This window comes from Mustelus asterias, chromosome 27 (genome assembly GCF_964213995.1).
Source record: "Mustelus asterias chromosome 27, sMusAst1.hap1.1, whole genome shotgun sequence".
Taxonomy (NCBI): Eukaryota; Metazoa; Chordata; class Chondrichthyes; order Carcharhiniformes; family Triakidae; genus Mustelus; species Mustelus asterias.
Window position 1 is genome coordinate 26,443,434 of NC_135827.1, and position 24,589 is coordinate 26,468,022.

Genomic DNA, 24,589 nt, shown 5'->3' on the forward strand with positions numbered 1-24,589 from the left:
GTGGGGAGATCTACTGGAGATCCCTGAGGGTCCATGTGCCATAGTCTCTGTCACGGAGGAGTCCTTGCAGGGCACGTCTCACAAATTTGATTGAGTTTTTTGAAGGGGTAACCAAGAAGGTAGATGAGGGCAGTGCAGTTGATGTTGTCTACAAGGTTGTTGCATAAGGTTAAATCTCACGGGATCCAGGGTGAGGTAGCCAAATGGATACAAAATTGGCTTGATGACAGAAGATGGAGGGTGGTTGTAGAGGGTTGTTTTTCAAACTGGAGGCCTGTGCCTCAGGGATTGGTGCTGGGTCCACTGTTATTTGTCATTTATATTAATGATTTGGATGAGAATTTAGTAGTAAGTTTGCAGATTGCAAGATTGGTGGCATAGTGGACAATGAAGAAGGTTATCTAGGATTATAACGGGATCTTGATCAATTGGGCCAGTGGGCTGATGAATGGCAGATGGAGTTTAATTTACATAAATGCGAGGTGATGCACTTTGGTTGATCAAACCAGGGCAGGACTTAGCCAGTTAATGGTAGGGCATTGGGGAGAGTTATAGAACAAAGAGATCTGGAGTACAGATTCATAGCTCCTTGAAAGTGGAGTCATAGGTGGACAGAGTGGTGAAGAAGGCATTTGGCATGCTTGGTTTCATTGGTTAGAACACTGAATACAGGAGTTGGGACGTCTTGTTGAAGTTGTACAAGACATTGATAAGGCCACACTTGGAATACTGTGTACAGTCCTGGTCACCCTATTATAGAAAGGATATTATTAAACTGGAAAAAGTGCAGAAGAAATTTCCTAGGATGCTACTGGGACTTGATGGTTTGAGTTATAAGGAGAGGCTGTATAGATTGGGACTTTTTTCTCTTGGGCGTAGGAGGCTTAGGGGTGATCTTATAGAGGTCTATAAAATAATGAAGGGCATAGATCAGCTAGATAGTTAATATCTTTTCCCAAATGTAAGGAAGTCTAAAACTAGAGGGCATAGGTTTAAGGTGAGAGGGGAGGGATCCAAAAGGGTCCAGAGGGGCAATTATTTCACACAGAGGGTGGTGAGTGTCTGGAACGAGCTGCCAGAGGTAGTAGTAGAGGCGGGTATAGTTTTGTCTTTTAAAAAGCGTTTAGAAAGTTACATGGGTAAGATGGGTATGGAAGGATATGAGCCAAATGCAGGCAATTGGGACTAGCTTAAGGGTTAAAAAAGGGGCAGAATGGACAAGTTGGGCCGAAGGGCCTCTTTCCATGCTGTAAGCCTCTATGATTCTATGAACACTGTGTTGACCTTTAGCACCGAGTGTACAGCCTCAACCATTGAGAAATTAACGACTGTCATGGTGAGGCAGCTTCAGAAGTACAATGACGTGCTATTGTAGTTGTGCTTGGACCTGCAAGCCCTCACACAGGCACTGACCTCAGAAGGTCAGTGTGCCACTGAACATCACTATGAGATTCAAGATGGCGCTGGGGCATGGCGAATTCATGTCTGAGGATTCAGGGTAGACCATTTAGGACGGAGGTGAGGAGACATTTCTTCACCCAAAGAGTGGTGAGCCTGTGGAATTTATTACCACAGGAAGTAGTTGATGCCAAAACATTGAATGTATTTAAGAGGCGGCTGGATATAGCACTTGGTGCGAATGGGATCAGAGGTTATGGGGAAAAAGCACGATCGTAATGAATGGCGAGGCAGGCTCGAAAGGCCAAATGGCCTCCTCCTGCTCCTATCTTCTATGTTTCTATGTTTCTATACCTTCAGCTGTCTGGGCCCTGGGTTCTGGCATTCCCTCCCCTCTCTCTTTAGAACCTACCTCTCTGTCAAATCTATTGGTGAGCTGTCCTAATATCGCCTAATTTCATATTTCGAATACATTCTTAGCTTGGACTTGCTTCTAAAACTCTGATACAGAACACCAGCATCATTAAGTTTTAATTTTAAACCTGGAATTTTATAACGCTTGTTTCTCACTACTTTGGAAATCCCCCGCAGGACAATGTTTAGTTTCTATAAGGAAGAAGTTATAATTAGCTGGTGTGAGCATGTGGAGAGGGTGCCTAAAAGTGAATCTAACTGAGGGAAATAGCTGCTGCAGGAGAGTATATAATTCTCCATTTTCACTGGTTCCCAGAGAAATTAGTTTTGAAAATCGTAAAGTTGATGTTTTGCGATAAAAAACTACTAACTGAGAGATAATCTGTATTTTATATCAGTTGACTTTCTGCTTTATAACCTTACAGCAAGTTTTATGTTCAACAAGGGGTTAGTACTGTGCTGTGTTCTGAATACATATCTCCAAGAATGATATGTTTTTTCTTCAAATGGAAGGACATTGAATTATTTGGACACTTACTTGGGAATTGACCAGGGGTTTTTTTTTACAAAAAGGTTTGGACTGTGAGCAAACGGACTTTTCCAAGAAGTCACATAACTTCAGCTAAATGACCAACAAGGCGCCTGAGGAGATACTTATAAGAAATAAAAACAAAAAGCTGGATAAACTCAAGCAGGTCTGGCAGCATTTCTGGAAAGAAAAACGGAATTAAGGTTGCAACTCCATATGACCCTTCTGCAGAACTGAAGAATCATATGGACTCAACTCTGTTGCTCTCTCCACAGATGCTGCCAGACCTGCTGAGATTTTCCAGCATTTTCTAATTTTATTTTAGGTTTCCAGCATTTGCAGTAATTTGCTTTTATTTGATAAGACCTATTTTTTTACTTGAACTTTAATTGCTGGAGGGGGAAAAACTAGGTTTCAGGCTGCCTGATCCTGGTGAATTTCTGGAAATCAGCTGACTGAGATAAGTTCTTGCTTTTGAGCTTGTGTTTTGGACTCAATCTGGGAATAAATCCAAGAAGGCAAAGATTGCCCAATTTATTTTCTCCCTGCCCTGTCTGCAATTCAGTGTGGTTATCGGTGTCCAGCTGGAAATCCTTATCTCAGCATAACTCATCTATATTTGGGAAGCTGAGGCAAGAGAGGGAGTCTAATGACATTGATTCCACTCTGTACTCTTCCACATCAAAGATTCTTTGGAAAGAACTTCCAAGCAATATTGTGACCACCGATCCGTCTTCAAATGCAGGACCACCAGATTACCAGTGTCAAAACCCTTCAAACTTTATCCTTTTCATAAAGTTTTCCCTTTGGCCAAAATGCGATTTTTTCCCCCCCTTAAACACCAACCACTGCAGAGACACTGAGGGCAATTTTACCATTTTGATTCTAAGTGCTGAATCTGGGCGCAATTCAGATCCGACTTGGAAACCTGTTCTCAGGCACCCCCGTACGCACTTAGCCTAAAAAAAAATTGCGAGTCTGAATTGCGCTGTGGGCCGGGCTTATCGGGGCTCAAACACTTCTGCTCCGATCGGAGCCTTCAACTGCGCATGCGCAGTGAAAAAAAGTTTTGAAAAAGGCAATCCTGTCACATTGCTCTCAGGCCACAAAAAGCAGATAAAATGGCCCGGGAGCAATGGCCCCCACAGCCATCGCACCACCCCCACAACATAACTGTCCCCCTTATCCACCCCCCCGCTACTCAGACCGATCACCGCCCCCTGCCCCACTCCTCCCCCACCGATCGCCCGCAGAGTGGCAGCGGACTCCCCTCCCCCCCCCACCAGAGATCCATCTGGCCTCCCTCTCCCCCCCCCTCACCAGAGAATGATCAGGTCTCCCTCCTCTCCCAGCCCCCAAAGAGTGATTTGGTCCTCCCTCCTCTCCCCCACCAGGGAATGATCGGACCTCCCTCCTCCTCTCCCCCACCCCCCAGCGAGCAATCTGGCCCTCCCTCCTCCCCCCCCACCAGAGAATGACCTGGCCTCCCTCCTCCCCCTGCTCCACCAGAGAAATATCTGACCCGCCTCCCTCCCGCCCCCACCACCGATCTGAGTCACAGAGCTGCTAGAAGCTCTGAACTCACCTCTTCAGAAGCCGGAGTGCCTGAAACAGACCTTTGCTGAGCATGTCTGTTTTGCGCCGAATCTGGATGGGTGAACGCGATGGTAAAGGGGGAAATGCAGGTAAAATTGGGCGTCCATCTCATTAAGTCAAGTTTATTAAAAGAAACTTGGTTAAAGTCTCTTTTATTCTGGGTCCAACATTAGAAAAAGTGAACAATTGGTCATTTTGGTGAGTGAATTGAACATTTATACTGAAAATACAACCTATCGAGTAGTGAGGTGAAAGAAACTGCGCACTCTTTCCGTCCCTGTCGTAATATCTATAATCTCAACTTCCTTCTGCACTATAAAGGTTTCTTGTATGTTCTGTACCTGTTGGATTAATTCCCGCACAAAATATATATTTCATTTCACTTACAACTCTTACAGCTAACAAAGAAAGCAGGTTTTCCTTCTGGACTGGACTCAAATCCCATGTTGTAGAGCTGAAGGGAACAATGTTCTAATCTCTGGAGTAGACTTTATAACCAACTTTCCCAGCAAGAATAGATTAAGTTAGTGGAGAGCCTTTGCATCTTGTTCCTGAGGTGTTCTTGGTTGCTACCCTCTCCCACCACAGAGCCTCAGGCAATTTTATGGACCCACTTCACATTGAATGGTCGAAGTCTGATGACATCATATAGTGTTGCAAGACTGTTTTAACTAAAACTTTGGGAGGCCTGCATGAGGCCAAATCTAACTGGAAGACCTGGTGTTGCAAGTCAGCCAGAGGAGACCAATTATTCTGGTTATTTATGGTTTCTGAGGATGACTCCTAGGCCTCCACAGTCCTGGCTTTTCTCCCTCCCAAAGGATGCATTTCCTGTCAAGCCCCACTTCCCAGTTTTAACATCACTCCATAGACCCTTCCCTTAGGTACCTTCATGCTCCTTTCTCACTTCCTGCCTGCACTGGCATCACTCCAGTCAGGAGACAGCTAAGACCCATGCTAATGAGATGTCGCCACATTGAAATTCACCGCAGATTTCTCGCATTGAACTCCCCGCCTTGCACCGTGCCTGCCATCCCTTAAAATCAACCTCCTGTCAAGTCTAATTTTTTATTCATCATTCAGCAACAAAAAAACAGCTCATATTTTGCATAAAATGCCAACAAAATGTCAAAGCTAATACTAAAAAAAAGCTGAAACTTGTTTTGTGCCAACATCCCACATGAAAGCTCCTTTAGACCCATTACAGGTGGATCAATTTTAGTTCATTATTTATCTTTTAATCTGACACTGTTGGTTGTACAACAAGGACCAAAGTTACTTAGATCTCTGAATTCTGAAAGTCTAGTGGGTTGGGATTTGTAAAGCTGCTTTGAAAAGATGCTAACCCCATTCAAAATCTTAGGATGAGGGCATTTCAGTAGGGATGGAGCAGTCCTTAATGGGGAAAAGAGTAGAATTGAGTAATTGTTCTATCCCCACACAGAAACCAAGTGTGAATTCTGAGGTACTCCTAGCCAGTCTCCCACTTGACATTCTTCACCAGCTTGAGTTAATTTGAGACTGCTGCTGATATCCTAAATTGCACCAGTCCCATTTACCCATCACATCTGTGCTCACTGACTTCTATTGGTTCCTTCTCTGGCAACGCCTTGATGTTTAATTTTTTATTTTACTTGCAAATCCCTCCATGGCCTTGTCTCTCCCTATCTCTGTTGGGGGAGCTATGACGTAGTGGTAAAGTCACTGGACTGGCAATCAGTGGTCCAGGTTAGTGCTGTGGGGATACTGTTATAATATAGGTGCTATTTGCTCTCACCGTATATTGCATTATGGGTTCTTAAAATGTCTCATTGAGGAAATCTTGAGACTTGTATATTTAAACATGAACTGTTTATTGCTCATTTTTAACTATTCACAGATCCCAGGTTGCAGTCATGCATGGTTCTGCTCCATGCAGGTAGACTGCTTTCTTACAGAGGACCGCTGTTCTCCTAGAGACTCTTACCATGTTCCTCTGTACGTCATACCGTGGGCATGGACTATTCTCCAGTCCAATGTTAACCTTACTCTGCCGATCACCTTTGCATTACAATGGCATTCAGGCAATATCCACAACACCCCCTTTCTCCTCTAAAGACAACTTTCCTTCCCTCTATGGAGTATTACAATAACACTTTTACCTGCCATCCTCATCTCAAGTCTCTGACTTTATAATTTCAGAGGGTCTTGATGCGTGAGAGTTGATCCACATGTTGTTCTGTCATGTTTGGAGGAATGGTAGTCGTATTCTGTGTTCCTGGTACTTGGCTACCTCCATTTGATTCACTCTTTGCGCTCCTCTTGAGTTGCATTTCTCTTTATTAACAACTCGTCTGCTTTTTGCGGACCCTGAGTTTGTTTTTTTTTACTCCGAGGGGAATGTGCACAACTTCAGTTACTAGACTGAAGTCAAAGTTTCCTTTTCCATGGTGTGCGCCATGTCCTCACTGAACATTTGTCTTTCAGAAATGGAACTTCCATTTCCACCTGTTTCACTATTTCAGCCAAACATTTGTTTGCTGTTGTTTTTTTTCAACTTGTTTTGCAACTTTACGAAACTTTTCATTCACCTCAATGGTTTTCAGGACATTTGAGACATCCAGAGCTCTTCTTTCTTCAGGTGCCTCGCGCCTCAGTGTCAGATTTCATTTCTGTCTCTACTTTCTCTGTCTGCCACAGAAGTTTGTCCTTGCTCTTCATTCTGGATTCACTGTTGGCCTTGACTGGTCTCCTGCGAAATCTCTCAGTTCTGTAGTTCTGCGCTACTCCTGGCTTTATTATCTGCTCGCAGCTTGGAAAGTTCTTGGGCTTTTCCTTTCAATGCCTACTCTTTTATATTCAACTGTTTCTTCAGTCTGTTCCCCATAGCTTTTGGCTTTCTCCTGGTGTATTGAACATTGCCATCTCTTCTTTGCTGACTGGTTCTTCAGTTTCTTCAGAGAGACATTAAATTCAGTTTGCTTTTCTTCGTAATGCTCCAGAGGAATAAGCTTTGACCTGAGAGATTGTGGCAGGGTGTGAATATCTTTTAATAGGGTTTCCTTTTTTTCTGTGCAGCTCACTTGCATCAGTTTGAGCTTGCCTGTCATTCAGCAAAGGCTCCTCAAGCTTCTTCTGCTGTGCTTCCATCCTGCAATTTAAGACAGTCTTCATTTCTTCAAGTAGCTGTGTGGTCATACTTGATATGTTTTACGTTTGATATGAAGGACAATCAACCGTTCTTTCCATTGTTTATTTTCTTGTTGCCCTTTCTCTGGGTCTTTTGTGGTCTTTGGCAGAGTTGCCCTCTCTCTAAGGTCCCTTGTTGCCCTTGGTGCATTATTGGGACCACCCGTGCACCTAGTGTAGCCATTTCCTCATCACAAATGGGCGACACAGTGGCATAGTGGTTAGCACAGCTGCCTCAGAGCACCAGGGACCCAGGTTCGATTCCCAGCTGTCTGTGTGGAGTTTGCACATTCTCCCCGTGTTTGCGTGGGTTTCCTCCATGTGCTCCGGTTTCCTCACACAGTCCAAAGATGTGCAGGTTAGGTGGAATGGCCATGCTAAATTGACCCTTAGTGTCAAGGGGACAATGGGGTTATGGGGATAGGGCTTGAATGGGATTGTGGTCAGTGCAAACTCAATGGGCCGAATGGCCTCCTTCTGCACTGTAGGGTTTCTATGAAACTGTTCTATGAAACAAATGCATTTGGCTTTTCTAATTTTCTGTCAAGAACAAAGAACAAAGAACAAAGAACAAGAACAAAGAACAATACAGCACAGGAACAGGCCCTTCGGCCCTCCAAGCCCGCGCCGCTCCCCGGTCCAGGATTGAATCCTGAATCCAGGATCCCCGCCCAATTTTCCAGCCTATCTACATACTAATATCCTATCCACCGAGCTGTCCATGGCTATTTGTTTTTTCTCTTGCATTTACTGCTTTAATTGTATTGCCACATTAAGACAGTGACCATTTTATTTAAATTCACCATCAGCAGCTAGCTAGTTTTCTTTGCTTGCAAGTTTCCTGTGTTTTTGAGATCTTGGCGGTTATGGGCCTTTTGCTTCCAGTAAGCTCTCTAAACTGTTAAAGCTTGATTTTTCTATTACTAAAAAGTGCAGCAATTGCTGCCTTTAAATTCTGCAGGTTTTCTTTGAACTTCAGCCAATGTACTTCCCTTTAAAGTTGTGAGTTGCCAGTTCCTTGTTGTTTGATTTTCCCCAGCTTTTCAGGTTTTGGTACGTCCTTAGTCTAACTTAGTCTAACTTAATTGCCATTTTAAAAAATCTTTCAAAAATAACTTTTCTTTTTATTGTGTGCTGCAGGTTAATTAAACTCTGTCAGCCTTTTTTCTGCAGGATTTTTAAAAAAAATCTTTGTTTTTTACTTGCATCTCTCGATCAGCTGCCCTCTGTATGCTGAACCTTGGGTCCGCCACCTATTCCAAAATGTAAGTACAGATTTTTTACATTCTTGTTCACCCATCCTGTGGTCTCTCACCCAGGGGTCTTTTGTTCTTAGACTTGTGTCTCTCTAGTTAGGCTTCAGCTGCGTTTAGGTTTTCGTATCTTGGGATGCTGTTCCGAGTTCATGCATATGAACCCAGAACAACATAATGAGGGGCACTGATCAGCTAGATAGTCAATATCTTTTCCCAAAGGTAGGGGAGTCTAAAACTAGAGGGCATAGGTTTAAGGTGAGAGGGGAGAGACACAAAAGTGTCCAGAGGGGCAATTTTTTCACACAGAGGGTGGTGAGTGCCTGGAACAAGCTGCCAGAGGTAGTAGTAGAGGCGGGTACAATTTTGTCTTTTAAAAAGCATTTAGATAGTTACATGGTTACAATGGGTATAGAGGGATATGGGCCAAATGCGGGCAATTGGCATTAGTTTAGGGGTTTTAAAGAAAAGGGCAGCATGGACAAGTTGGGCCGAAGGGTCTGTTTCCATGCTGTAAACCTCTATGACTCTATATAGCTGCCACCTTTCCTACCACCCGATTACCATGGTACCATCACCATTGGTCATCGCCGCCAACACTACTGCTGCGCGCCATGTTGTATTATGCTGCGGAGTTGTCTCAGGAAGGAGATCATGAGACTTATATATTCAAACATTAACTGTTTATTGCTTGTATTTAACCACTTATGGATCCCAGGTTACAGTAATGCATGGTGCTGTTCCATGCAGAGGTGCTATTTACTTACAAGAGTTCTCTCTAGACTGTTCTCCCAGAGTCTCTTACCATGTGCCTCGAAACATCATACCGTGGATGGTGCTATTCCCCAGTCCCACTTTAACCCTTGCTCTGCCAAGCACCTTTACGTTACAAAGGCATTCAGGCAATTTCGCAACAGACGTGGGTTCAAATCCCACCACGGCAGCTGCTGGAATTTGAATTTAATTAATAGATCTGGAATTAAAAATGATCACCATTGTCAATTGTTGTAAATACCCATCTAATTCACTAATGTCCATTAGGGAAGGGAATCTGCCACCCGTACCAGATTTGGCTTACATGAGTCTCCAGATCCACAGCAATATGATTGACTCTTAACTGCTATCTGAAATGGTCCAGCAAGCTTCTCAGTTCAGGGACAATTAGGGGTGAGCAACAACTGCTGGCCTTGCTGGAATTGCGGATAGCGAAGAGCATTGTCGGGCAATACAGCAGGATATAGATAGGCTGGAAAATTGGGCGGAGAGGTGGCAGATGGAGTTTAATCCGGATAAATGCGAAGTGATGCATTTTGGAAGAAATAATGTAGGGAGGAGTTATACAATAAATGGCAGAGTCATCAGGAGTGTAGAAACACAGAGGGACCTAGGTGTGCAAGTCCACAAATCCTTGAAGGTGGCAACACAGGTGGAGAAGGTGGTGAAGAAGGCATATGGTATGCTTGCCTTTATAGGACGGGGTATAGAGTATAAAAGCTGGAGTCTGATGATGCAGCTGTATAGAACGCTGGTTAGGCCACATTTGGAGTACTGCGTCCAGTTCTGGTCGCCGCACTACCAGAAGGACGTGGAGGCATTGGAGAGAGTGCAGAGAAGGTTTACCAGGATGTTGCCTGGTATGGAGGGTCTTAGCTATGAGGAGAGATTGGGTAGACTGGGGTTGTTCTCCTTGGAAAGACGGAGAATGAGGGGAGATCTAATAGAGGTATACAAGATTATGAAGGGTATAGATAGGGTGAACAGTGGGAAGCTTTTTCCCAGGTCGGAGGTGATGATCACGAGGGGTCACGGGCTCAAGCTGAGAGGGGCGAAGTATAACTCAGACATCAGAGGGACGTTTTTTACACAGAGGGTGGTGGGGGCCTGGAATGCGCTGCCAAGTAGGGTGGTGGAGGCAGGCACGCTGACATCGTTTAAGACTTACCTGGATAGTCACATGAGCAGCCTGGGAATGGAGGGATACAAACGATTGGTCTAGTTGGACCAAGGAGCGGCACAGGCTTGGAGGGCCGAAGGGCCTGTTTCCTGTGCTGTACTGTTCTTTGTTCTTTGTTCAATGACGCGCACATTCCATGAAAAAATAAAAAACCTTCGCAACCGTCTTCAGCCCCACAACCCTCCAAAATAATATGAACTATACCAATTTTGGCATCTTATGCATCTCTCATTTTAATCACTCTATTATTGATGGCCGTGCCTTCAGCTGTCCACGCTAAACTCTGAAACTTTCTCGCTAAATCTCTTTAGCCCTCTCCTGTTCTAAGACGTTCCTTAAAACCCACCACTTTGAACAAACATTTGATCATCTGTCCTAACACCCCCATCTATGGCTTGGTGTCAATCTATGTTGATAATTGCTGCCCCGAAGTGGCATACTATGTTAAAGGCACTTTATAGGTGCAGGCTGTTGTTGTCTTTGATTCCTTTACGGTTGAGTACTGCAATAACTTACGAGTTAAGTTCAGTGTGGCTGCATGGCGAAGGAAAAGTGTGTGCAAATAGCTGGCACTTTATGTAAGTGAGGGTTCATCCATCAATGACAAACCTTTTACACTATCAGATTGCAGACAGGAAATCACACTATGATAGCTCAAAAGAAAAGCAATGTCACATCGCTTCCTGAGGTGCTTCACTTGCCAAACCACATGCGTTCTTGCACAAAGCAAAGGTTGAAAATGTAAAGGTAGTTATCACTTATGCATCACTAGACCTAGCAATATTTACATATAATTATCACTCTCTTGGGTGCAAGTGTGTCTTTCTGGATGCAATTCAACTGAGACAACAAAATAAACATTTTCCTGCCGATAGTTTTGAGAGGAAAGATATGTCGGGAGTATAATTTGCTCCACACTGTCATCAGATAATTGTGGTCCAGATGTCACATTTTGCCTCTGCGTGTCTTGGGTGGGCATTACATATTCTTTGTCTACAAGTGATCATTTGCTTTACGCAAATGGTTGTGTTGCAGTAGTTTTGATTATATGTATTTGTACATGTGGAAATTATAAGGAAGAATGACTGCTACACAGCAAAGGAATTTAAGGCCAGTGATCTTGCATTCCTGGCACAATCGTCTACTTCTAATCTGTGGAGACAGCTTAAATGTGAGACACACAGCAATGCTACTGCGTTAAACCCAAGTGAAAGTGAACGTTTCCCTCAGCTATGATGTAGGATATAGAGAGAAGACAAAGATGAGGTTCTTTCTTTTGCGGATGAATCAGCTTGTGGCCCTGAAAACCTAAATTTTGGCTCTTTTCTCCAGCGGTTCCTGATGTGTTCAGGATCAATCCATCTACACAAGAGTGATTCCACTTTTCTCTTTGTCAACATTCCTCACCCTGAAGAAAGTTTCCATCAAACTCAATAAAACAAAAGCAAAATAATGCTGGAAATCTGACCTGAAAACATTTTCCAGCATTTCAAATTCAATATGGCCTCTTCAAGAGAGGTAGGAATGTGATGGGGTTTACACTGCACCACAAGACAAAGAGAGGGGTTATAGTAGTGTTATGACACGGAGGTGATGTGTCCCTCTACGCGATTTGGAACCACCCAAAGGGATATTCCTCACCTCATAATCTTATACGAATGTGCGTGAGGTAGTTGGACACTACTGGTTTTGGTAAATTAAGATGTGGAGATGCCGGCGTTGGACTGGGGTAAGCACAGTAAGAAGTCTCACAACACCAGGTTAAAGTCCAACAGGTTTATTTGGTAGCAAATACCATAAGCTTTCGGAGCAGAGCTCCTTCGTCAGATGGAGTGGATATCTGTTCTCAAACAGGGCACAGACACAGACATCAAATTACAGAATACTGATTAGAATGCAAATCTCTACAGCCAGCCAGGTCTTAAATGTACAGACAATGTGGGTGGAGGGAGCATTCAACACAGGTTAAAGAGATGTGTATTGTCTCCAGACAGAACAGCTTGTGAAATTCTGCAAGTCCAGGAGGCAAGCTGTGGGGGTTACTGATAATGTGACATAAATCCAACATCCCGGTTTAGGCCGTCCTCATGTGTGCGGAACTTTAACCTGGTGTTGTGAGACTTCTTACTTTGGTAAATTAAAACAGGATCTGACACTCTCTATCATGAACAATTAACAGGCCGTTGTTTTAAAATTGGTGACAACCCTTATTAAAATAATTAACAGACAGAATAACTCCCCCATAGAATGCTGTTTGAATATTATAAGACTCCTTCAGGAATAATGAAATAAATCCTTATAGAATACAGTCACTCTCAAAGAATGTCCTTTGGAAGTATGAACATTCTAAAGTGATGCTCTCATCTGGAATACTTTCTGAGCTGGCATCTCCTTTAATTTAGATGGTGATTTTCCAAAGATATATATATTACTGCAGGATTCTATACGAGAGACTCGCCTCCCCTCCTTCCGACTAAAGAGGTGGCAAACTTACTCTAACAGTTATTCCCCCTTGTCCAGGTTTATATACCTGGAATTACCTCACAGTATTCTGGCAATCTGAGTGGCTTGAGGCTGTCAACAAACCTCACATTTGGTCCTGTGACTCTGCGTGGTGGCTTTAAACTAATTGGTTCAATTCAAAAGCCTGTTTTGCTATGTTGGAACACTGACTTCTGTTTTGGATACAAATGTTGCAAACTTGCTGCTGCAGTTTAAAATCCACAAAAAGATACATGATTTTTAAAGAGACAATGCTATATGATTTCTTCTTTTGGTTTCAGCATTTCTTTTCAATATTTACATTTGTCAAATACCATATTTTTAACCTTATATATGCAACTACATAACAATATTATTAAAGACTTGCTCTAATACTCAAATTTCTTCCTTAATTGGCCTGCTATGGTATTCCAGTGAACCCCAATGCAAACTGGAGCAGCATCTCTTCTTCCTGTTAGGTACTTTACAGCCTTCTGGGCTTAGCATTGAGTTCAACAACTTCAGACCATGAACTCTATCCTCCATTTTGATTTTCTGTTATCCATGACATCTTTATCATTCAATCTCTCCTGATCTCCAACCTGTCCCTGACCTTCTATATTGCTTCATCTGCTCCACAAACCTCCTCCATTTCAACAGCATAAGACCCATCATCTTCTTCCCTCTTTTCAACTCTGAAGAAGAGTCATACAGATTCAAAACGTTAAGAATCATAGGATCCTACAGTGCAAAGGAGGCCATTCAGCCCATCGAGCCTGCACCGACCACAATCCCACCCTACTCCCCCTGACACTAAGGGGCAATGTATCATCATAGAATCATAGAAACCCTACAGTGCAGAAGGAGGCCATTCGGCCCATCAAGTCTGCACCAACCACAATCCCACCCAGGCCCTACCCCCACATATTTTACCCACTAATCCCTCTAACCTACGCATCCCAGGACTCTAAGGGGCAATTTTTTAAACCTGGCCAATCAACCTAACCCGCACATCTTTGGACTGTGGGAGGAAACCGGAGCACCCGGAGGAAACCCACGCAGACACGAGGAGAATGTGCAAACTCCACACAGACAGTGACCTGAGCTGGGAATCGAACCCGGGACCCTGGAGCTGTGAAGCAGCAGTGCTAACCACTGTGCTACTGTGCCGCCGCAAGTAGCATGGTCAATCCACCTAATCCGCACATCTTTGGATTGTGGGAGGAAAACAGAGCACCTGAAGGAAGCCCACATAGACACGGGGAGAATGTGCAGACTCCACAAAGACAGTGACCCAAGCCAGGAATCGAACCGGGGTCCCTTGCGCTGTGAGGCAGCAGTGTTAACCACTGTGCCACCATGCCGTCCTGTTAACTCTGTTTTTCTTTTCACAGATGCTGCCAGACCTGCTGCGTTTTCCCTGCATTTTCTGTTTTTATTTAATCAAACTGTGTTTTGTCCGCATTTATCAGCAGTGGACTATTTATTTGCTGTGTGCAAATAAACAAGCAAAGCTGGATGCAAACAGAAGTAAGCCTCAACAAGCATATTTTGGATGAGTGTGAGGAAGGATTAATGCTCTGAATTAAACATAATTTCCAATCAGATTCAACATATTTTTGGCATCCCCAGAAAGTGTTGGGAAAACACTTGTCATATTCTTATCTTATCCAATCAGTAATTATCTGAAGTTAGTGTTTTAGTCAACTTGACTTGTTTTGTTAACGTTGACTTCAGTGGTTTGTATAAAATGCCCAACGATGATATTTGCTTTAATTGCTGGATTACTGACCTAATCAGGGGGCGGCATGGTTAGCACTATGAGAGGAAACCGGAGCACCTGGAGGAAGCCCAATGGTTAGCATTGCTACTTCACAGCTCTAGGGACCTTGGTTCAATTCCTGGCTTCGGGTCATTGTCTATGTGGAGTTTGCATGTTCTCCCCATGTCTGCATGGGTTTCCTCCAGGTGCTCCGGTTTCCTCCAAAAATGCGCGGGTTAGGTGCAATGGCCACGCTAAATTGCCCCTTAGTGTCTCGGGATGTGTGGGTTAGAGGGATGAGCGGGATAAATATGAAGGGTTACGGGGAAAAGGCCGAGGTGGGATTGTTGTCAGTGCAGGCTCGATGGGTCGAATGTCTTCCTTCTGCACTGTAGGGTTTCTATGGTATTCTATGATTTTCCATCCTTTGCATTCTATACACACTTTTACCCATATTTACCCATATAAACTGTGTACCTAATATTGCTAGGATGTGCTTTTCAATACAAGATTGTAGAAGAAGACAGATTTTGAAGTAAGTATAAGGTTGTGTTCTTTTTTCCAAATCACTTTTTCATTGCTATTTCTTGTAAATTCAATATTGAAAGGAATTAGTGCTTTTTTGTTTCCAAGATTAGGAAAATACATTATGGAAACCAATCTCTCTATGTGTTATTTGGACAGCAGAGGAATAAAAGGATAGCTAGCTGATCAGTTTGGGCCACTGGAAAATTGATATTCCCTCCATTCCCTTTCTAACTGTATAAAGTCAACTTTGATTTCTATGATTCTAGTCAGCATCAGTGTTTTCTCTTCCTGTATATACACAAATACCTACAAACTGATAGAATGGGAATAATTGAATATTAGATAAAATGAAAGAAAGTTAATAATCATTTTCAGATTATGGGCAGATTATCTATTTTTTGTGCATCTCCCTCTCCCTCACGGGATAGGGCTGGGTAGAGGGCCCAAGCAACTCAGACAGAGAGTTGGTGCAGACTTGATGGGTCCAATCACCTCCTTCTGCACTGTCGGGATTCTAGTTATGATTCTCATTTTGGGTAGGTTACTAAAGAAAATAAACTGGAAATGTGTGCAGAAAATGAAAAGATGTGTGGAGAAAAAGAAGAGATCAAACAACTTTGAAAAGGAGAAAGATGGGTAACACAGGGCTGGAGTGCCGAAGGAGAAATTCAACAGAACAGAGCTCGCAGTAAGGAGTTGCATATACAGCGACAGGGAACTGGATGGCGGTGCAGTGGTACCCAGGTATCATCGTGTGCATCCTCTTGGTGCGGCTCCCCACTGGGAACATGAGATTGTTTAATGTGCCGTGCAATTTCGATCGACATTCTGGTGCAATGCTGAGAAAATGCTGCATTATTTGAATGAAAGGTGTCTGTCTGTTCCCAAGGTTCAGATAGATGTTAAGTTGTCTCCACTGGCATTGTTGCTCATGGGAACCTGCTGTCCAAATCTTGGTCACCATATCTACCAATTTAACAAGTGATAGCACTTCAGAATATTGCATGCAAAATGCTATGTGATGCGACAATGCTTTCATTCTTGTCTGCAAACCCCTCCATCACCTCATAGTTCCCTATCCCCTCCAACCTGGAGGAGTGCACGGTGGCACAGTGGCTAGCACTGGTGCTTCACAGCGCCAGGGACACAGGTCCGAATCCTCGCTTGGGTCACTGTCTGTGTGGAGTCTGCACATTCTCCCTGTGTCTGTGTGGGTTTCCTCCGGGTGCTTCAGATTCCTCCCACAATCCGAAAGACATGCTGGTTAGGTGCATTGACCATGCTAAATTCTCCCTCAGTGTACCCGAACAGGCGCCGGAGTTTTGCAACTCTGGGATTTTCACAGTAACTTAATTACAATGTCAATGTGAGCCTACTCGTGACACTAACAAATAAACTTTTGAAAAATCTTTAACCCTTTGAGATATCTCTGCATTCCTCCACTTCGAAGCATCTTTGAGCATTCCCAATTTTAAGTGTTTCCTCATTGGTGGTTGTGCTTTCAGCTGCCTGGGGCCTTAGCTCTGGAATGCACAGTCTAAAGCTTTCAGCCTCTCAAGCTTTATTTCCTCCTTTAAGATATTTGGTAAAGCCTACAGTACTTCATTGACATAGCTTTTGGTCATCTCTCTTGATATGTCCTGACAATGCACAAAAATCTTTTTATTGATAAAGCTCGTTAAGATCCTTGGGACATTTGCTGCATCAAAGATGCTAAAAAGAATGCAAGTTGTTGTTGTAGCTGTTGGGGAGGGATTTAATACAGTGCAATATGAATATGGCCATCGTTAACGTTTTGACAGAATTGATTTATGAGCTTTAGTCCTACATTTAGATATCAGCGTATACTCTTTTTCAGAAAACAAAAATCAATGAATAAGTAAATTAAAGGGGGGGATGGAAGTGACAATTCTTTGGTGGGGCCGTGTAACTAAAGCAAAGCTCAAAAGGAAACTTAACTAACTAAACCAAAATATCATTCCTCAGGGTGGCACAGTGGCACCGTGGTTAGCACTGCTGCCTCACAGCACCTGGACCCGGGTTCGATTCCCGGCTTGCTTCACTGTCTGTGCGGAGTATGCACATTTTCCCCGTGTCTGCGTGGGTTTCCTTCGGGTGCTCTAGTTTCATTTCACAGTCCAAAAGACATGCTGGTTAGGTGCAATGGTCACGCTAAATTCACCCTCAGTGTACCCAAACAGGTGCCGGAGTGTGGCGACAAGGGGATTTTCACAGTAACTTCATTGCAGTGTTAATGTAAGCCTATTTGTGACACTACTAAAAAAAATGATGCACCCCAGATCCTGTGATGCCCCATTGGTCACTGAAGGTGGACACCGTGTGCTCCCTCTCCAAGACCACTCAGCCGCAAATGAGGCATGGCAGAGGGGCAGACAGGCAGGTCAGATGACTCCCTTCACCACCCACTTCCTGGACCTGTTTTTGGCCACCTTGGATGCAGGCTTACGAGCAGGTCCTGCCTCCACCAACCCCCACCCCTTCTCCACACCAGGTGACTAAGTGTTGTGGCTGAAGTGCAACTAAAAGCTGAGGAACAGCTCCTTCAAATAACCAAAAAGGCGCTGCAACCTTGGGCAATCTACATAAACATGGAGGACAGACTCCCCTTAGCTGCAGAAAGGACATGGGGCCTGGGAGTCCGTGAATCTCCTTAATCCACCATTGCCTGGCACATGCGTGTGCAACGACCTCCACGCCAGGTCCCTGATGGAAAGGGGGAAAGCTCCCATGCAGAGAGGCCTCCACTAGGGTCCAGATATCAGTGTATATGGGAGCGGTACAGTTAACCTATCTGAACATTCTTAATGTCAAAGCCAAAGATCCAAACAATCTTCCAAGACTTCCAGTTCTGGAAAAATTGTAGGCGCTTTTGTGACTTGCATTTACAAAATTGTGCTGTCTGAATAAATCAGAAGATCGATCTCTCTTGCCCTCTAGTGTTCTCATGTTGATAATCCCACGTCCCGTGGAAGATACTTCAGTCTGGTCTGATTAGAATCAGCCATTTGGGGGCCTTCTTCTGGTTAGATTAAAAGTGGCATCAGCTATTCTCTAGTTTAAATGTACGTCAATGCTTGAATATTAATTTGAGGCTGACAATGGACATGCGAGTTACTTTGCATGGTGAAATAAAGCCCATGAGAATCAGTGTTATTAGAAGGAATATCATTTGTGATTTTTCTCCATATTGTATTATAATGCATTATGTCTCTGTTCCATGTTGCAACATACTCAAGTCTTGATTATATAGGGTGCCCTAATTTCAGAACCTATGCTAACCCATGCTGAACTTGCTTAGAAATGGTAAGAATATATGCAACGTTATAACTTTTATCAGGAAATGGATCTCCTATTCCAAGTATCATCTTTGAGATTGTTCAAGGATTACTGAACCAAGGTTTATGCTGTGATTTTACTATGGGCTGGGGCAGGTCTCAAGATTAATTTGCTGGAATGGGGATCAAACACCATACTTTTGCTATTATTCTGAACCACATGCTAGCTGTCTAGCCAACTAACCTATCTGTCCATCCTCCCCTCCCCTGCCTCGGGATAAATATTTGGAAAAGACAAAAAATAATAGGGCACTGGAAAAGCAAAATTGGATAACTTCTTCAGAAAGTCAGGTATAAAGTGCCCTATTGCCATGAAATTCGATGCGAGGAAATGGGTTTCAGAGTAGAGCTAAAATCCAACGACTTGAGTTGGTTCAAGTGCAGTGATTATATTAGACATCAGATTGAAATTTCAGCAAATCTTACTTTACATCTTTTATCCAACTCACTTTACGATTTCTATGTTATCTCCTCCAATTCCTCGGCTCCTTCTACTGTACTATCGTTTCCAATTTGGAACATTTAACATAGAAGTCAATGTGCAAGTTAGAGGCAAATTTACAACAAGCCACATTTTACTGTCATTTTCCCCCATGATGTGGAGATGCCGGCGTTGGACTGGGGTGGGCACAGTAAGAAGTTTCACAAGACGAGATTAAAGTCCAACAGGTTTATTTGGAATCATGGGCTTTCGGAGCACTGCTCCTTCCTCCAAATAAACCTGTTGGACTTTAACCTCATCTTGTGAAACTTCTTACTGTGCCTTCACCCATGATATTATTCCCCCCCTCTCATTAGTATTTCTTTTAAATTAGCAATCTTTATCTTTTTCTTTTACTTGCAGCCAATTTCTTACCAATTCGCATAATTTACTTTGACTCCTACAGCATTCATAATAATCTTTCACATGAAGCCCCGTCAAATGCCTTTTAGTAGGTTTGATATGCCAGAGGGCATACCAAATTGGAATGCCACTTCCTCAAAATATTTGAGAAAGTTAGTCAAGGAAGTTCATGTTGACTGCTGTATGGCAGGCAATTATTGTATGGATAATTCTGAAGTGTGTTGCTAATAACTGATTTTAGTGTTTCACACGAGTGGGAGCAAAATTAATTAGATACCTGCATCAGTGTTGGCACCCTACAAGTGCAATCTTATCGGCCATTCACGCCACACTCCCACTGCAGCGAGGTTGGGGAATTTGGCGCCCAGCCAAATCTCTGTCCATTGCAATGGGATGGGAAAATCCCACCAGGGTGAATGACTGTAACATTCCGCCCTACGTTTTTGTGTGTGGTAACTATTTTAGCATTTGTCCAGTCTAATTTAACAGCGTCCCTTTCATAGTGATTAATCGTGACTTAAAAATCTAGTCCTGATTCTCCCAGCACTCTGGGGATTGATTTATATCGGAGCCTGTTCAACCTATATCAAATTCATTGATTTTAATTTGATGAAAATATTCAGGTGTTAATCTTTTTTGGCGCTTCTGACCAATCTGATTTACCTAATGGATTCAATAAAGAAAGAGACTGACCTTTTTCTCTTGTTCTGCCTTCAATGAATCACTTTGTTTAATTGTTAACTGCCTTGTCAGGGATTTGCTAGCCCATTTTTAAAAAGTGGCGAAACTGGTAGAAACATGTTTTTGAAAAAGGGAAAATGAAGGAAATGTCTGAATGTTGTTGGCATAAGCTAAAAGCTAGAATCTGTTACACAATGGTGGCAATCAACACTGGAATTGGAAGTACTTTACTAACTAAAGTTTCATTCATCTGGATTCAATGTTAAGCTGTAATCATGATTAAAATCTGTTAGATGGTGTTTACTAACCATCACAGATGAGGTAATCTTGACTCCCTAAACTCCCTTCATGTTCACTTATTAAAACAGCAATTTTTCGTGCTTGGCGAACTGTTGTTTATAATTTTACAATCATGACATGAATTAAATCAAATTGCATCACTGTGCATACTCATTATGGAAATGACACATGGTCCTTCACGCCCTTAAAAAGTTTTAAACTTAACTTTATTTATTATTGTCACAAGTAGACTTACATTAACACTGCAATGAAGTTACTGTTGAAAATCCCCTAGTCTCCACATTCCGGCATCTGTTCGGGTACACTGAGGAAGAATTTAGTATGACTAACTCACCAAACCAGCACCTCTTTCGGACTGTGGGAGGAAACCGGAGCAAACACACGCAGACGCGGGGAGAATGTGGAGACTGCGCACAGACAGTGACCCAAGCCAGGAATACGAACCTGTGTCCCTGGCGCTGTGAGGCAGCAGTGCTAACCACTGTGTCACCCTGGAAGCTGGGCAGGCATTTTATTTTCATGATGAGTGTCTCAGAGGGTGGATTTATACTGTAACATTACACTTACAGCGATATTAAAGTGACATTTGAATTCAGGGGTCTGATTCTGACCTGTCAGTGTGGCAATAATACTTCTGTGGAGAAGATAATCTCACACTGCAGAATGTCACATTTGAACTTGAGCGTGGAATCAAATTGAATGCTCATAGGCGAGTCCTTTGGATGCCGGTTACACCTTTCAAACTTATTCAGAACTTACAACAATGTATTAAACGTTCCTCTTTATGCTCTTAATGCTTTCAAAATTGAATGACCTGAAGTGCAGGTTAGGACATGAGTATAGACCTCATGTCTGCAATTGATATTCCAAATAGTAGTGAAGCTGTAAAACTGGGCATTGCTGGGTGAAAATGGATACTATAACTGGATACTATAACTATATAAATTAATAGTTACAGTGCCTTAAGATTATAAAGGAGATTTTGAACTTTGTGTATAGAAAATATGCTATTTTTATGAAGTTTTATTCTTGTTGTGGAGCAAATATGTAATTTACTTTTGTGATTTCCCTCCCCTGTGATTCGCCATTCGACACAATTAATTGTAGAGTCATTGAATCTCCATGGTGCAGAAAGAGGCCATTCGGCCCATCAAGTATGCACCTACTCTCTGACAGAGCATCTTATCCAGCCCCTATCCCCTGCACTATCCACATAGCCCCACACATTTATCCTGCTAGTCCCCCTAACCTACTTATCTTTAGACACTAAGAGGCAATTTAGCATGGCCAATCCATCTAACCTGCACATCTTTGGACTGTGGGATGAAACCGGAGCATCCGGAGGAAACGCACGCAGACACGGGGAGAACATGCAAACTCCACACTGACGGTGTCCGAGGCCGGAATTGAATCCGTGTCCTGTTTTAATGTTTATTTATTAGTGTCCCAAGTAGGCTTATATTAACATTGCAATGAAGTTACTGCGAAAATCCCCTAGTTGCCACACCTCCAGCACCTGTTCGGGTACACTGAGGGAGAATCACGCATGCCCAATGCGACTAACCAGCTCGTCTTTCAGACTGAGAGAGGAAACCGGAGCACCCAGAGGAAACCCATGCAGACACGAGAAGAATGTGAAGACTCCGCACAGACAGTGACCCAAGCTGGGAATTGAACTTCGGTCTCTGGTGTGCTGTGGGGCAGCAGTGCTAACCACTGTGCCACCGTGCCATGATATAGACTATTAAAATTTATAAGAATGAGTAGAACTGTGGTTTATCGAATGTGAAAATAGTAATATTAAATAGAAGAAGAAGAATGAAGAAAGGAGTCCAATAATTAATTGTCCAATGCTGAATCCTGATTCTTGCACTTCTGCACCACGAGAAGGTTGGTGCAATGCTTTTAACTGTACACAGTAAGAAGTCTCACAACACCAGGTTAAAGTCCAACAGGTTTATTTGGAATCACGGGCTTTCAGAGCTCTGGTCCTTCATCAGGTGAAATTCAGAGTTTAATAAGACCAGAGTTTAAGCAGTTTAATTGTCCTGCGACTGAGCTGCCTCTCCAGGCTGAAAGTTTGCTCGGAGTCTAAGCAGTTCTGTGAGGAATGTCCCAATTGTGTGAATCTCTATTAGAGTGAGGTTGTCCAGCTTGTGAGGTTGAGACTCACCTGATGAAGGGGCAGCGCTCCGAAAGCTCGTGATTCCAAATAAACCTGTTGGACTTTGACCTGGTGTTGTGAGCCTACTTGCTGTGCCCACCCCAGTCCAACACCGGCATCTCCACATCATTTCAACTGTGCATACATCGAAATATGGATCACAGGTGACTTTTAACTGGGTAGCCGCAATCTGCAGCAGATTGGTACTTCTGATTGACGTTTGGGAATTTATGAACCACTCATTTCATTTGCCCCTCTCCAGTGATGTTCAGATGTGACAAAGGGTGAGCCATCTGTTATGTGCAAATTTGCCTCCACACATATGTGCAATCAGCCAGGACTTGCTTCCCGTAAGAGTGAGAGCCATTGCAACTTTAGGATGAGGATTCGAAACTATCTGAGTGGCATATGGAGCAGCTTAACCAACTTCACACTTTTGAGTGGAAAAACAAAGCCATTTTCCCTGGGGTGGGAATTGACATGTGTTGCCACATGGAACCCAGGGACCTGGGTTCGATTCCGTCCTTGGGTGACTGTCTGTGTGGAATTTCTACATTCTCCCCATGTCTTCGTGGGCTTCCTCCGGTTGCTCTGGTTTCCTCCCACAGTCCAAAGATGTGCAGGTTAGGTCGATTGGCCATGCTAAATTGCCCCTTAGTGTCAGGGGGACTTGTAGGATAAATATGTAGGGTTATGGGAGTAGAGCCTGGCTGGGATAGTTGTTGGTGTAGACTCGATGGTCTGGATTGCCTCCTTCTGCATTATAGGGATTCTATGAAAATTTTATATGTTTCAATAAGGTCACCCCTTATCCTTTTGAACTCCAATCAGTGTGGAGACAACCTGCTCAACCTTTCATCCAAACCAAATCTTGCATCCTTCATCAAAATCCACTCGGAGCTTTTATTTATATTTAGTAACTTCTGTTAGAAAGAGTGGATGTGAACTGTAAGGGAGAACAGAATCATACCTTGTTAATGTCTTGCATAGCTGAATAGACTTTTGACGCACACAGACCAGGTTTACTCATGAATATTGATCACTAAAGAGAAGCAATTTGTTTTACTTATCCTTTCGTACAAATACAAATCAAAATCTACTTACATTAAAAATAACACTTGCGTGATATTTGTTCCTATAATTTTGTTACCTGAAGTGGATGGATTTTTGTCCCTGTTTGTTAGTCTGTGCGCCTGTATAAAGTAATGGATGGATTTCAACAAAACTTGTTAACAAATAGGGAATAGCCAAAGGAAGAACTGATCCTTTTTTTGTTAAAGGTGCAGCTTAGGATTTAGTTCTAGATCCTGGAATTTTTTAAAAGATCTGTTCTTTTGACAAATACATGAATAGGATTCATGTATTCTGGAGACCATAGGTGTTTTAGTTCAGTCGGGCAGCATGGTCGGTGCAGGCTTGGAGGGCCGAAGGGCCTGTTCCTGTGCTTTGTTCTTTGTTCTTTTGTTTATCTGTTAACACTGGGAGATAGGGCGAACTGTCATTTTCTTTCAGAAGTTTGTTCTTTTTTGGGTCGTTTTAGAATATTGTGGATTATCTCGGATGCCGTGATAGAATTTGTAACTGCTATTCAAGTCTTAGCAGAGTTTTCAGAGCAGGTTGTTGGAATTGGATTGGCCTGAAGTCTGATCAGTGAGATGGAAGCGTCTTAATAAAAGCATTTTTTTTTCAGCTAACAGAACATCAACCAGGCTGGGAAGAGTTACTAAATGTGATAATGTTGAGCTAACACAGCATGGTGGGAGAATACACTCAGCTGAGTGCCCTCTTCACTTGGGTACATTATGTAACTCAATGACTTTCCCATGTTTACGTTGGATAAACCTTAATTACAATCTTCCTCAGTTCAATGGCAATGTACTGGTAGGCTGCTGATGCGTGCACAACTGCACTCCAGCCAGGATTGGTTTATTCAGATGAAAGTTGGCATGGGATGGTGGGGGGGGGGGGTGGAATTAAAACATAATTTATTTACATCACATCCCCACCCTGACCCTACTCCAGCTTTGCTTTGTGCTACTAAATAGGCAGACATGCTTGGAGAACTCATTGTTGTTATCCTCAGGCAAGGACCAATCCTGTGATTCAGAAATAGCTCCTTCAAATGATGATGGATGACCAATTGGAGATGAATAATGGTACT